This window comes from Aptenodytes forsteri, unplaced genomic scaffold, assembly GCF_000699145.1.
Source record: "Aptenodytes forsteri isolate BGI_AS27 unplaced genomic scaffold, ASM69914v1 Scaffold27, whole genome shotgun sequence".
Lineage (NCBI taxonomy): Eukaryota > Metazoa > Chordata > Aves > Sphenisciformes > Spheniscidae > Aptenodytes > Aptenodytes forsteri.
Window position 1 is genome coordinate 2,077,716 of NW_008794407.1, and position 15,160 is coordinate 2,092,875.

Below are 15,160 nucleotides of genomic sequence, written 5' to 3' on the forward strand. Positions count from 1 at the left end.
GATGTATCTGTTACAGGCTTGCCTTATTCTAATTTTCTTTCCAGCAGGATCAAAATAAAATGTGTAGGAAATAGCATACTGGGTTAGATGGCTGGAATCTTGTTCCTATGACTATTGTAAGGCTTTGGCACTAGTATATGGAAAAAAAAAACAACTATATTCTTGCTTCTTCAGAAGCAGGTCAGAGACATGATTTGAATTGCAACTGTGTAGCTGTGTGATTCTTTGCAGGTGTGGCAAAGTCCATGCTACCTTCACTCCTGGTGTGAATTATGTTGTGTTGTAGGGAAATTGCTTTCTTCCACCATATCTACCTACTGCCATAGTGCAGTTTGCTTTCTTTTGGATTGCAACTTCTGGCTTCGAAATAAAAAACTGTTGAATGTATGAAGGAAACTCTAGACAATCGCAAGTCATGCTAGGGAAACATTTGGCAGACCTTTAATTTGTTTAAGCAGAGGATCAAATACAGTCATTACTTCTGTAGTCTTTGCAATATTGCCCTCTGTTTGATACTTCTAGTTGTCATTGTGTTAGAACCCCTGTCAGGTTATATTTACTTGCTATGACTTTCTCAGTGCACTTTTTAAATTGGAGAGATGAACTGATCTCTGAAGACCAGTGTTATGCTACACATCAAGTTTTCCTATAGCATTACGGAAATCAGCAGTCTTTGAATTTACATGGCATATCAGGCAGATAATGCCCTAAGAAAAGCACTGCAGAAGAACCCTGCCTCTCATGAGCTCAGGTGAGTGAGAGAGACCTGGGAATTCATGCCACTTGCTGAATGTTTGACAGCACCAGTCCCATATACTAAATCATAATTTGCCTCTTTCCTTTGCCTTGCAACACGCTTCCTGAAAGTAGTGTGGGGGCACAAAATATGGCATGGCAAAAGGCTTCTCTATTGAGTTAGGTGTTTTCTGACTTGAGGACTAGTTGGTGTCTCCTCTAACATGGAACTTCTGCTTAAAAAATTTTTATTAAAATGTTCCCTATTGATACAGACCCTTCTTGATGTGGTTTGCAGAGAATGAACCCTGGATGATAGGCCTACTTTCTTTCATGTCTGTTTAGTTTTGGGTGTTTAACTTAGTGTGTGTTAAGGATCATGGAAGGTGGCTACTACTTTTGCTGTTATTACTAGTGCAGCTGCCTGCAGCTCTTTCTTTAAGAGCTCGATTAAGATAAGCTAAGGAAAAAAGGGCAACATCTTTGGAAGCTATTTTTGCAGCTATTTTGGATGTATATTTGTTGGATATATAACTTTGTAGTGAGTTGTGTAGTAAGATCTAGTACTTTACTATTAAGTTGCTACTATTAAAGGTAAAAAATGAAGGTGTGGTAAAAACTGGTGTAGTCAGTTGGAAAGGCATTTGTATGATGAATTTTTCATAGAAACGCTGAAATCATGGGATGATTAACACAGCTTACTGGTCTACAAAACGCTGTCCTCACAGAGGTACCTGAATTATAAAATTACGGATTTGTTGAAGTGGGAAGGGACCTCTGGATTGTATAATACAAAGGGACCTCTGGTCCAACCTCAGTGCTCAAAGCAGGGTCAACTAAAACAGGCTGCTCATGTCCATGTCCATCTGGGTTTTGAGTATCTCCAAGGATGGAGATTCCATAGCTTCTCAGTGCAACCTGTTCCAGTGTTTGACCATCATCACAGTAAAATAAATAAATAAGTAAACAAAGCTTATGTTTAAATGTAATTTCTTATATTTTGATTTGTGCCCATTGCCTCTTGTCCTGTCGCTAGGCACCACTGAAAAGAGCCTGGCGCTCTCTTTTTCACACCCTTCCTTCAGGTATTTATATACATTGGTAAGATCCCTCTGAGCCTTCTTTTCTCCAGGCTGAACAGTCCCAGCTCTCAGCCTTTCCTCTTAGGAGAGATGCTCCAGTCCCTTCATCTTCATGGCCCTTCTCTGGAATCTCTTCAGTATGTCCCTACCTGTCCTGTACTAGGGAGCCCAGAACTGGGCCCAGTGTTCCAGATGTCCTGTGAGGAGCAAGGAGTTGGACTTGATGATCCTTATGGGTCCCTTCCAACTCGAGATATTCTATGATCTATGTGTCTCACCAGTGCTGAGCAGAGGTAGGGAAGGATCGCCTCCCTCAACCTGCTGGCTACATTCCTCGTAACACAACCCACGGTGCTGTTGGTGTTCTCTGTCAAAAGGGGCCATCGCTGGCTCATGTTCAACTTGGTGTCCACCTGGATTGCCAGGTCTTTCTCTGTCAAGACACTTTGCAGCTGGTCAGTCCTCAGCATGCATTGGTACATGGGCTTATTCCTCCCCAGATGCAGGACTTGGCATTTCCTTCTGTTGAACTAAATTTCTGAAGTTCTTGTCAGACCATTTTTCCCAGCCTGATGAGGTCCTTCTGAATGGCAGCAATCTCTTGGTGTATCAACTGTTCCTCCATGTTTTGTATCATCTGGGAACTTGCTGAGGGTGCACTCTCTCCTATTATCAAACCAAGGTTGTTTGGAGAATCCTTAGATGCTCTTACGTGTTAGTTCTTTGCATGTGTACATGAGTCTGCAGTAGCCAAATCTAGCCTATTACAAGTGAATGGCTTTGTTTTGCACTAAAAGAATAGATGTAGTGTCTGCTAGTCTATTTAAAACACATTGAAAACTTACTAGAACATATCTCCTCCTTCCCCCCCATCTGAATGGAGAGTGTCAGAGTAGACAGTGAGGAAGAAGGCTTGTTTTGGGGCTGTATACAGTAAGAGAAGACTCTAACACTATCATAAAATATTAAAAGTATAACTGCAGGAAGAACTGGTATCCAACCAAAGCAGTAACCACTATGGATTCTTTTTTCTTAATTTCTAGTTTTAACTTTTTATAAGGAGTTAAAATGTTTTAAAGTTCAAGTAGATTTCAATGGTAAATATTTAAACTTATATCTGGCATTTCACAGTTTCTATGGAAGTGTGCAATTGTAAATAATATGTTGCTATCGGATGTACTGCAAATCAGCACTCTACAGTGGGTAAAATATTTCTGTTGTGCTCTTGGAGGCTTGCTTGTATGTGGTGTAAATAGAAATATTATTGTTGTTAATGGGGAGGTACCTAGCCACAGGAAGCATTCACTTTGTGGAAACAACCTATGCCACAGATGACCAGCTAGCAACTCTGCTGTTGTTTGGTATCACTGACTTCCTTTTCCCCAAAAAAGATTTTTTTATTTTTTAGAGGAAATCCTGTTTATTTGCTTTGAGGAAATAATTTTTTTCCAGTCGGTCTCTTTGTGTGTGTTGGGGGTTGTGTTTTTGTTTTGTTTTTCTTTTTATTAATCTGTTCTCTGCCTCTGCAGTTGCAGTGCTTGGTACCTGAGGAATCGCTGGTAGTGGCGATACCATCTAAATACCTTTCTTGTCGTTAATGATTTGATTATCAGCTATTGCCAGTGTTCCAAGTTCTCTGGCCTCTTCCTGGGAAAGAGCATTTTACATTTATCCTTCTCTTTTCTCATCTGTGCTTCTTCTACCACAACCCTAGTTGCCTTAGGCAGAGAGCTATTTTGGGGCAGTCATTTCTATAAAGACCACAGTCCATTACTCCAACTCTTGTCACAGCTTGAGCGCAATTGAAGTGATATTCTAGAGGCACTGCTTCTTGGGTTTGCTTAACTTTTTAAAGGAATGTAAAAAGCAGTTAGTGAATCACTGAAAATATACTTTTTTTCTTTTCACCCCACCCAACTACTAGCCTTAGCCATTTATTTTTTACTTCCTTCTGGCCTTTTTAATATCCTTTCACTTCACAATCATCTCTCAAATCTGAGCATGTTAACTTAAGCAACTTTATGTGGAGAATGATTCTCTAGGGCTGGCTGACGGATTAAGTGGCAGTACCTTGCTTGTGAAGCAACCTACGTTTGCACATTCTCCAGTCGTTTCCCATTAAAACTTAAATCGTTGTTCTATTGTGGCACCTTTAAAAAGCAGACCTCCTCCTTACATCTAAATGTTATGAAAACCAGGCATACTGTAGCCCAGAACCCCAAGGAATGCTTGATTGAAATAACAGATCAGAAAAGTCTCTTGCTAACATTCCTGTGATTATAGGTTTATTCAAGTGACAGAAACATGGTGTCAGCTAGCTTTCTGCATACAGCCTAATTTTGGTCCAAAAACTAACATAGCTCTTAAAGGCTTCACTGATGCAGTGTTTGTGGGGATAGGTAACTTCTTGAAATGTAACAGTATTCATTACCTTTCCTCTCTCTAGAATTATCTCGCGTATTGCTGATTGGGTGGTTGGTCTGGTTCCTGCTGCAGAGCAGAGTCTATTCCCTGTTAGTAGTTACTGAGATTGAGTAGGGTGAGTGAAGGGAAAGAGAAATGACTCATTCTTAGATTCTCACAGGTAAACAAAGAGACAACTCTGTTTTAGCCCCTCTGCTCTTCTGTGGTATCTATTTGAGTTAATTTTTTCTTTGTATTTGGATTTCTTCTGTAGGTAACTTATACCTGGTTTAATACCCCAAAAATATGTCTGAGGGCACTGATGTAGGAAATGCAGGAAAAAGTCTTGAGAAAGAAAATAAGAGAAGAAACATCCATTGGTTCTGATTTACAGTTGAAAAATCAAAGGTGAAGAACAGCAACTGTAGAAGTTAGTTTTAAAATGGTGTAGGTGGAAACAGCAGATACCTCGCTTTCATTTTCATGTGACCAAGTGACTCGAATACATGATGTGAACACATAAAACAGAAATCTAAACTCATTTAACACATTTTGTATTTAACCCTTCGTGCTGATGAGGGTCAGTGTCTGTTTGTCCTGATCTGTGTTAGAGGTATTTGAATGAGAAAACTGATAATGAAAGTTCTCCTAATGTTGTTAATCACAAACTTTTAATTTACAACGGAGCTTAGCAAATATGTAGTGAGAGCTCCTGTGACACAGGAGGCTGATTGGAGCCTTAGTACGCTTAAAGATGCACATGTTATAAGTTATAATGCAGTTAACTCCTACCCCAGTGTGTACAAAATGAACATCAGCTGCTTTAAAGTAAGTTTAAAGCAGCTGAACAACTCCTGGAGTTGTTCCAGGTTCTGATATGGAAGGTCTTTCTATTTCGCTGTTGATACTCACGTTTGTTCTCTCTCTCCTTCCCACCCTCTCCACCTCTTTCTCCCTTTGCAGGCAAAGGCAGCTCAAGCATCTCATCCGACGTGAGTTCAAGTACAGATCACACGCCCACCAAAGCCCAGAAGAATGCAGCTACCAGTGAAGGTAGGCAGCTGGTACTCATTACCCAGGTCAGGCCCCCCAGCATAATCCTAGCTATTTTCAGAAAAGGAACCCTTCCTCCTCGTTCCTTCTGTGTACAGTACCATTGGTCTACTAAAAATTAAAAAACAGTTGTTCTTCCTGCATGCAGTTTCCACTCCTACCTGCTGTAGTTTCTGATTTAAGCTCGTGACAAAGGATTTAAGACTCTTCTGCAGAACAAAAATGTAGAGGGTTTTGAGTAATTTTGCATGTTACTTTTTCAGCAAAGGCTTTTATACTTAGATTTGATGCGATCCGATTTTGAACTTATTTTTGAAGAATATACTTAATGGAAGCTTTTTGGCATACTTTCTAGGTTAAATCTCAGCCTCTTATTTTCATACTATGAACACCATGAGAATGTGAGTTGTTTGTGCCAAGTTTTCAAAAGTGTAGCTATGGACATGAAGAGCTGACAAGATTTAATTAGATTGACACATCTCACCTGCAGTTGCTGGAGTATGGGATCATCTGGGACAAGATTTTTAATGTCTAGGGGAAGGAGATGCTTTATGTGTCAGTATTAATACAACGTTGTACTAACTGGCCTATGAACAGAGAAATGCTGATCCTTTCCTGCTGCCTTATATGTGAGTAGGTGTGCTGTGTTAAATGAAAGTATATTGGCCCTAGTTTTTACAAGATTGTCTTTGAGGGCTGAGAGGAAATCATTAAATCTATATGCAGTTTAATGATGTAAGCTGAAAGGATTTTTTTAAATGATGAATTTATGTGCCTTAACTAGCATTTCTGCTCAACTCTGTCATAATATGTTGGTTGTACTCGGTAATTATCAAATAATAATTCTGATTTCTTACACTTCTGTCATTACAAAATAAGTTACAAGCTCTGAATGCTCTGTCTGGCTTTATTTCTTATGGTTAAAAGAAATCATAGACCGAATAGTTCTAGTTTGGCAGGTCTGACTATGACTGTAGAATCTGTACAGTAAAAGCAGCTCATGTAAGTAATAAATGACCATAGAAATCACAAGAGTTTATTGTTAGGCATGCATAATCCCATATCAAGAATTAAGATCTGGCACCTGTGAATCATGAGAGATACTGGTTTAGAATCTCTGCTTTTTAGTCTGGGCAATAAATTTAACAATAAATAAATATATGGTAAATAAAGTTAAGTTGAATAGTAGATTTCAAGTTTCTCTAAGCCTTAGATTCAAAAGTTTTGAGGTACCTGAAGGAGGTGAATTGCCAAGACACGAAATAAACTTAGGAAATCTATGAAAGCATTTTAACTTTTCTGTATGACAGTCACAAAAAAAAGAAACCACGAAGGAACAATGGAAACTCTGAAGTCAGTACTTACAATTGCTTTAAATTTCTGTTTTACTTCAGCCGGTAAAGCATGGGGTTTTTTCCTTATTTTCAAATCAGATAATGCAAAATAATCCTTTACTAATCTCTAAGATTTATGTTCTTAATCTAGCCCATTGTAGAGCCAGTGAATACCAATGTTGACCCTGAAATCTTCACCACTGGTTTGCAGCTGATTAATTCATTAGTGAGGGAGGCTTAAATGCAGGCCAGCAGATGCTGTAGTAAAGATATGTTTTTATGAGTTCTTGTGCAGATTCAGAAAGAGTTCAGAGCAGTGGAGTTGTGTATTCTATACTTGGAGGCAACTTCAGATGTGGGCCTAGTTTTTCTGTGCCCTAGAAGAGTGTGATTTGACAAACACTCACTTTGACAACAGCAGAAGTAGTCTCTTCCTCAGCCTGTGCTACTACTACTTTCCTACCAAGTTTTTCTGCTGAGGAGTTACTACTGTGGATCAGTGTAATATAAATTGCCTTAATGTGGATTGCTGTATAATCTAGCAGATATTTTGAATGTCGTAACCAGGGAGCATAAGAGTTCCATGAAGGCAAGTGAAAGCAGAGGCATGGAAGTGGTGTTGGGGAAAACAGGGACTGAAACCGGTGCTGTTACTGGAAGGCACATTTATCAACAGGTGTGTGTCTGGATTTTTTTTTACTAACGCTGCCTCTTTTCCCCATGTACAGTAGACTTGTGCTGTAGGAGGATTCAGCTGAACAGAAAGACTCATACCTTCTGCAAGATGAGTAGAGTTTGGTGCTTACAAGACTGAATGCTTTTATACTGTTCAGTTATAGAGTAGTGTCTAGGGACCAGCTAAGAACAGAACCTGATTGTGTTAGATGCTGTACAAGCAGTGGCAGTTATGTTTTTTCATTGGGGTGTTTACATAACATTTTATAACTGTTAGTTAAATTTACCTTTATAGCACTCCATGCTCTAGTATTTGCTTGCCTTGGTACAGTAGTACCTGCCCACCCCAGAGGCTGGTAAATGTATCTTGTTCGTCACCATGATACTGGTTTATCACAGGGACGGGAAGCTCCAGTTCTGCCCTCTTGCTTTAGCCCTGTATTGTAAATTCATAGCACTGTATGCTGTCCTATGAATGAGCCACGTGTTGTGTGTGGTGAGATGTATGCATCCTAGGTATGGAGTGGGAAGGACTATGAAAGATTGCAGGTGAACTTTTCTTCACCTTTGTTGACATGTGAAATGATCTTAATTGAACAAGTTGCAGACAGCTTCTTTGCATCCCTTGAATTTCTATTAGCAGCTGAATTCCTGAGTGCCCAGCTCTGTGAAGAGTGTAGAATTTGTGTTTGAAGCTGAAGGCCTTTCATGGCACCTGCTTTCCAGCTTTGCAAACAGACCTAATTCTTTCCAGTTCTGCACAGCATGTCTTCTCTTCTCTTTCTGTAAGACAGTTGACACAACGCTTGTTGAAGCTGAATCAATGAAATGCCTTGAAACAACTAGAAAGGAAATCTGTGGGACTGATTCATACAAGTTCTGTGGTACTCTACAGCAGAGAAGCAGTCATGTAAAGTACTGCTTAGGCAGGTATGGATTCCTAAGGACTGCAGAAAGGTGTCAAGCAGGACTCTTGCTTGAAAGAGCAAACCATCTCAGGAAGTATCTGACAGTAGGTGTTATCTTGCCATCAGTTTGAAAAATCAAATGAACCACACTCTTCATCTTGTCTACTGCAACCATTACATTTGTCAAGTTTCAGTGCCTTGATGTTTCTCTAGACGATGGGTACAAGAAATGGGTAACACGCTGCTCGAAATGGCTTATGTGGTGTGCCAGTCCTAGACATGCTGTTAAGGCAACATCAGTTAAATCTCTTGATGGGAATGGGAGATGTGGTTACGGCCAAAATATGGTACCCTCCCTCACATTGTGGATGATGAGCATCTGTAGAGTTGTGGAAGGAGATTTTGTGTTTCAAAGAGACAAAATGCTTGTCATGCTATTAAATGTGCCTGGGTGAACTGCATATCCTCTACCAGTGAAGAACGGACAGTATGTGTTAGTATCCTTAGCCAAACCAGCTTCACTCAGTGATGCATTGGAGAGGTAACTACTGCCCTGTTTCTGTTGTGTAGAGGAATGCAGACAGTAGCTGGCAGACCATGCAACTTCCTAAATTCAAACTTGAGGTACCAGTGATGCACTTGAGGGACACAAAGGTGAGGCTGTACTGCTGCAGAAACTGAAGTCTGATCGCTTTCATTGTGGCTTTCGCTATCTGTACTTCAGTGAAGGGCAGGTGGCAAAAAATAGATCTCTGGTCCTATCTGTAAATCACAGTATGCTGGAGGGACTGCTTGTTTGGCTACAGCTTGGCTCAGAAGGAAGCATAGTAGACTGTGGGTGTGCATGCACACTGATGCCTCCACACTGTCTCCTCTTCTGAGGATACAGTTTTCTGTCTTTGAATATACACTGTCTTTACTTCTTTTCCAGTCTCAGACATTGTCTGCAATTCTTTACCCCATCAATCAATTACAGTTAGAAACTTGAGAACGCATGAATTTTTGCTACCCCCTGTTGCTCTTCTGGCAAGTGAAAGACTAAGTGGATTTTTGTGGGCCATTTAAATGCAATTTGCTAGACATAGTCTCAGCTGGAATATTATTGTCTAAAACTTGATTTAGAAGATCAGACTGAATGTTTTTGTATGGGATTACCTTGATCGGGGAGCTTTCTTCTAACACTTACCTGCAGAGCGTGGAATGTTATGTCCAGGCTGGATGCTTCATATTAACTTGACTGTTTCTCAAATTAAAAAATCAACACTGTTTGCACTTCGTGTATATGGCTGTTAAGTGGTAATCCAGAGGCAGCTTTAAATTGGGAGCTCGTGTATGAGCTCCATGTATGAGTTCTAATTTATTTCTCAGTTTCTATAAAATCAGATTGAAGGATTAGGCCTGAAGCAAACCACTGTTTTAGCAGAGGGGCTCAGTGCTGAAATACCTATGAATATATCCTGTTAAATGTTTATATTTTGAATTTTGTGGAAATAGAGTGAAATCAGCTGCTGTATTCTGCAGAACTTAAAATTATATCTGCTTTTAGTGATGTTGACTTTTAGGGACCTTCAAAAAGTAGGTATTTAACATTTTTGTGTGTGTTTGGTTTTGCTTCTGCAGTACTCTGAGAATTCTGGAGTCTGGCTTCCTCATATGGTGTTCATGTACCTTAAATATACTTAAAAAAGACCATGTTTGGAAAACAGACAAATTAAGAGAACACAGCTTTTCACCCATTAGCGCTGTGATGTATGTTTAGTATGCATCTCAACATACAGAGCTATTTCTTCTGAAGTTTAGATGTGTACTAGAAAATTCCCCCATTCTCGTAGTTGTATCCTCCTTTCTGTTTTGTTTGGACTTTTTTGTGGTCCTGGTGGACTTGGTAGTGTTGCGTTAATGGTTGGACTTGATGATCTTAAGGGTCTTTTCCAACCTAAATGATTCTATGATTCTGGGAGAAGCAGGACCTATAGGCTGGCTGGAATAATTACATTCATTAGGAACCATTCCCTCCACTAAATCATGTTTGGGGGCAACTATGTGAAAATGTAGCGTTTTGCAAATATGTAATGCACTAATTACTCATGTAAGAGTGTTACTTTATACCCTGTGCAAGATGATACCTGGCTAAGGCTGAGCAGGCTATGTTGCTGTGGTCCTCAGCATCCTTTTGTGGTAGGTCCCTGCCACTGAAGCTTTTTGAAGTGGATTGTATATTAGTGAGTGCTGGTCTATGCTATGGAATTTCTGCTGTCTGTCATCTTCCCCTGGCACGTGATAAGTTCCAGAGAAAAGGATGGCTGTGAATGAGGAATGAGCCTTCTCTCAGTACAGGTTTTCATTCTGCTGAAGTCCTTGAAAAAAAACAACAAACAAATGAACAAAACCCCCCACAAAACAAAACCCCCCACAAAACGCCAAACAAAAACCAAAAACAAACCAAGGCAACAAAAAAACCCCAACTAAAATCAACCAAACAAACCCGACAAAAACCAAATACACCCTCACCAAACCCCCCAAAACCAAACACCTCCCCCCCCAAAAAAAAAAACCCAACAACCCAAAAAACCCAACAACCCCAAAACCAAAAAAACCCAAAAAACCTGGAGCTAAAAGTTACAGCTGGTGGCAAGTTTTATGAATTTAGGAGCTCTCAGTAGGACTTCTACTATTCTGAATATAGAAGTACAGGTATTCACTCAAGTTTTCTATGATTAAAGAAATATCAGCTACTCAAGTAGCTGAAACTGGATTTATATTGAGTTTTAGATGCAAAAAGCATAGTTGGATAAGCTTTTCTAAGAGAAGTTAGCCTCTATTTGTGTAATAATAGCAAAAGTCCTTCATGCATTTGCTGTACTCTGTTAATAATTTCTTAAGAAAATAACTTTCAAGTGACTTTCAAAACCACTGGAATTTGACTACTACTACTGCATCATTTTGTTCTACAAATTGTAAGTGAATTAATGTGTAAATAATATCTAATTGAGGAAAGTATGAATAGAGAGTGTCAGCCATACCATTCTTAATTTGACACTTGAGATATTAAAGTCATTTTAGAAGACTACGGTGAATAATAGAACAAGAAGCTACTTTGAAACATTTTTTATGAACTGTGGAAAGACAGCTTGAGCTTTATCAATATGTGAAATCTCTCAAAGCAGTCATTTTGTGCTCTTATTTTCTGTGTCTAAGAATGATAGATGCGTTTGTCCCTGGCTTTCATACTCAGCGATATAGAAAATTAGTGATATCTTGTCTCTCTATATAGAAAAAATTATTTTCCAGAAAAAAAATTTGAGCTCTATATCAGAAAACATTTATCACTGCTATACATGGGAATATATTAAGTGACATTTCTTGAACACAGAAAGATTTATTTGGGTTGTGTGCCTTTCATTTCACCTCATAAGTGAGGAACAAAGTACACGTTATAGGATATTTTCAGGGAGGATGTCATGCTGTTAATTTCTCTTGGCTTCATAATCACATTCTTTCAAAAGGCTGTCTGTCTTCTGGATCTCTGAGTAATTCTTAATTCATTCAATGAATTCAAGAAGAGGGGTCCTTGCGTTGTGCACAATGATGGACACTATGGAAAAATTTGGAAAGTCCTTCGCTACTGAATGCTTTTAGTATTTAAAATGGTTCCTGATAGAGAATAAGCTCAGACTGAAATTCAGGTGAGTGCAATCCTGATCTTATTTCAGAGGGAAATAAAAATCTCAGAGAACCAGTTTGCAAATAGGCAACCCTTCTGTGTATTATGGTTCACATAATAAGGTAGGTAGGTATGTTTAATATACTGCAGTTCCATTGAAACTTTTGAGTGGTTTGTGTATCCTCTCAGGACATTAAGCTAACAAAGAGTTGTTGCAAAAGACTGCTGAAAAGAGATGCTGTTTTCCACCCAGCTTTTCTTGACGATCCTTTTGGCAGAAAGAGCTCTTTTGATCCCTTCCTACATCTGATACCTGTTAAATTCCTACTTTGGTTCTTTAGTATTTTTCCTTTCATTTTCTCTTTAACATTAGAAGCTTACTAATCCAATATCAGAAATGAAAACATATACATGTTCTTTCTGGATGCATGCAAGCATATATGTAATTCCTAATTCTTTTGAATTCTCTCCCTGTTTATCTCTGTCCTTGTGTCTTTGCAGCGTCTCTTACTGGGAATTTGGGCTCTTGGTTCTACTGTTGAGGTGCTGTCTAAGCAGACTTTCTGTGCACCAAACCAAGTCTGAATTTGATATGAATGCCTGAATTTGCCCCTGCTTACTTGGAACTGGGCTGAGATTCAGTTGGCTTTGAGTGAACTGTGGCTGTTTTGAGTTGGTAGTGAAACTGGAAACCAGGTAAGTTTCCTAGGGTTTTGTGTTACTTTTCTAGCAGTGGAGTCTTCTAGAAAAGTGAAATGTTGCATTACTCAATGTGCCAAAACAGAATCATTTGAAGCCAAAAAACTGGGGAAGTATAAGAGGGGGGTGGGAGGCGTGACAGTTAATAAATCCAAAACGATAAACACTTTGGCAGAATAAACAGAGCTAGTGATTTAAATTCCTTTAACCAACATATCTGAATGCATACGCAAATATAATCACCTTGAGCACTATGTGGAGGTACAAAGTAGCATAGAGGTTTTTCTTAGGCAGTATTTTTTGTGTTTAACCACATCTTGTTATGGTTTTGCTATCTAATAGGCAGTGTTCCTGCAAAGCTGTTCTGCTAATTATAACAATACCATTGCAATCGGCATTTAAATCAGAGTTCAAATACAAGGCAAAAGTAGTTGGGACATTGGCAAAGTTAAAGCTGCAAATTGAAACCTTGCATTATTCTGGCTAATTTGTACTGAAATGCTATAGCCAAATGTTTAAAACGTGCTCAAACAATAATAGGAACAAATTGGAAAGGTACATAAAACTGCAGTCTTACTTGATCTGCTGCCTGAAATGTGAGACCTACCCGAGCAAATGCACTTACAGTATACTTAAAGAGAAATGATCCCAATTTAAGAACCTGGCATTGGCTTTTCCAAAGTAAGGGATGATGCTTGGTAAGAGTGATTACGGTTTATTCAATTACCTGTAAATCTGATTTTAAGGAATCCAAGATCCCAAATGTAATTCCTTCTGTAAAATGCTGTACCAAACTACTTGAATGCTGTTATCACAGGGAGGGTCTGACACTAAACTGTTCTTTGTTATTGCCAATGCTAGCCATTTGAAGTAGTTTCCTTCTCTGAAGAGTGAAGAATCATCTTAAAGTATCTGATGATTGCCCAACATTTGCTAGTCTAAAAACCATCTTTCTTGAATGCTAGACTGACTCCTAAGACTGCTTGAAGAATATATACAACCTGATAATGCATATTTAAATATGTCAGGCTTATCCATTTTCCAGTATTTATGAACTGACACTAGCAAGTTCCTCCAGATTAATTCTAGTACTTGATTGAAATAATGAAATAAAATTGGAACAGCAAGTTTTTGCCTTTAACTTGACAATCCCTGTTAAGATGCTGTAGTTTAAATTTGTTGCACAAAATATCCTGCCTTATTTTCCTGTATCTTATCTTTTTATGTCAGTTTGTCAAATGACAGTATAGTTTTTAAGAATGATACTGCCAACAGTGCCAAAACTAGCAGCATGCTTAAGAAATATCCGCTTAGAGTTGCTGACTCATTCTGTTCTTCTCTTCTGGCTGTTGTACCGTAGTGCTTGCTGCTGTGTTTTTCTCAAGTTACTGAAGTCTGGCATCTCCTTGTTTCTGCCAGCATTCCTCAGATTTCCCTTGAGAAGTATGTACTGAGATTGGCTGTTGAAAATGGCAATTCAAGAATAGATAATGGTAATTCTTACGTTCTTGTTAATTCTGACTGCCGGATCATCATTGGTTTAGGCAGTTACAGTAGACTGGGCAGGAAGTATTAGCAGAAGTTATAAGCATGAGTATAATCTGGTGATTAGCAGTCTATATATTCCTCTAGCCTTAACCAGCCACACTTCAACATATAACTTGTGTTGTGGTGTTGTGCCTGTTTAGCAACTGTCCATTGTGATATTTCCTTTCATATTTAAGGCTAGTTCCCATCTTGAACTGTGATGATGGGACGGGAGTTTGTATCTCTTGAACCTCAAAGTATAATTGCTGTTTTAATGGTTTAAAGAAAAGATTTTTTTTTTTCTGATACAGGAAAACAAGTGCTCATAACAGCCTATCAGCTATACTGAGCTAGGAGATTTCTACTCACCTACTCTGGCCTCTTGTGTGCACGTAGTTTTGCCAGAAGGCAGGCAGGATTTCTTTAGAGATGCATTGTAAATGCTTGTTTGCAAGACTTGGTACTCAATTTAGATCAGCTAGTTTGAGTTACCGTCCAACAAAGTGAAGCATGGAGACTTTTCCATAGGCATGTAGCCTACCTGTGATGTGTTTATGCTGCCTTACAGATGTGAATGCATGAGTGGGAAGAAGCTTGATGACTTTGCTGCATGACTGTAACCTGTCATGCTGCTTGCAATGGCTTGGATATATAAGTCTCCATTGTAAATTATTATCAGGCTCATGATAGTGAAATCTCAGTTCGTACTAGTGCCTAATCTAATCTATAGCACTTTTGTTTTTCCTTAACATGAAGTCCATTTCCATCTTGTATATCCAACAGAGTGAAATTTTACAGCACTATCAGGTATTCATTGTTTGTGGGAGGTCTTTTACTTGTTCATTATAGGTAAATAGTGCTAGGTGGGTATCTCTGAAAGACGGGCATTAATGTTAAGAGATCTCAAGGATGTGGGTAGTAGGAACAAATTCTTCTTCCCAACTGTGAAGTTTGTGATTTGCTTAATCTGAATATATTTATATGTTGATGTAGACATATGTAAATGTAGAATTATTTATTTATTTAAACACACACCCCCCCCCCCATTCCCCCTGCTAAAGACAAGCTTGGTTGCCTTCC

General features: G+C 38.9%; 1 protein-coding gene across 1 annotated transcript in view; it reads left to right on the plus strand.

Annotated features, from left to right (window-relative positions):
* The first annotated feature begins 5,188 nt into the window (after positions 1–5,188).
* Positions 5,189–15,160, plus strand: part of FBXL7 (F-box and leucine rich repeat protein 7) — a 153,018-nt gene continuing 143,046 nt past the window's right edge. Inside the window, exon 1 of the mRNA XM_009287995.2 lies at positions 5,189–5,273. The gene's annotated coding sequence lies outside the window, so the exon portion shown is untranslated. The remainder of the gene's footprint in view (positions 5,274–15,160) is intronic.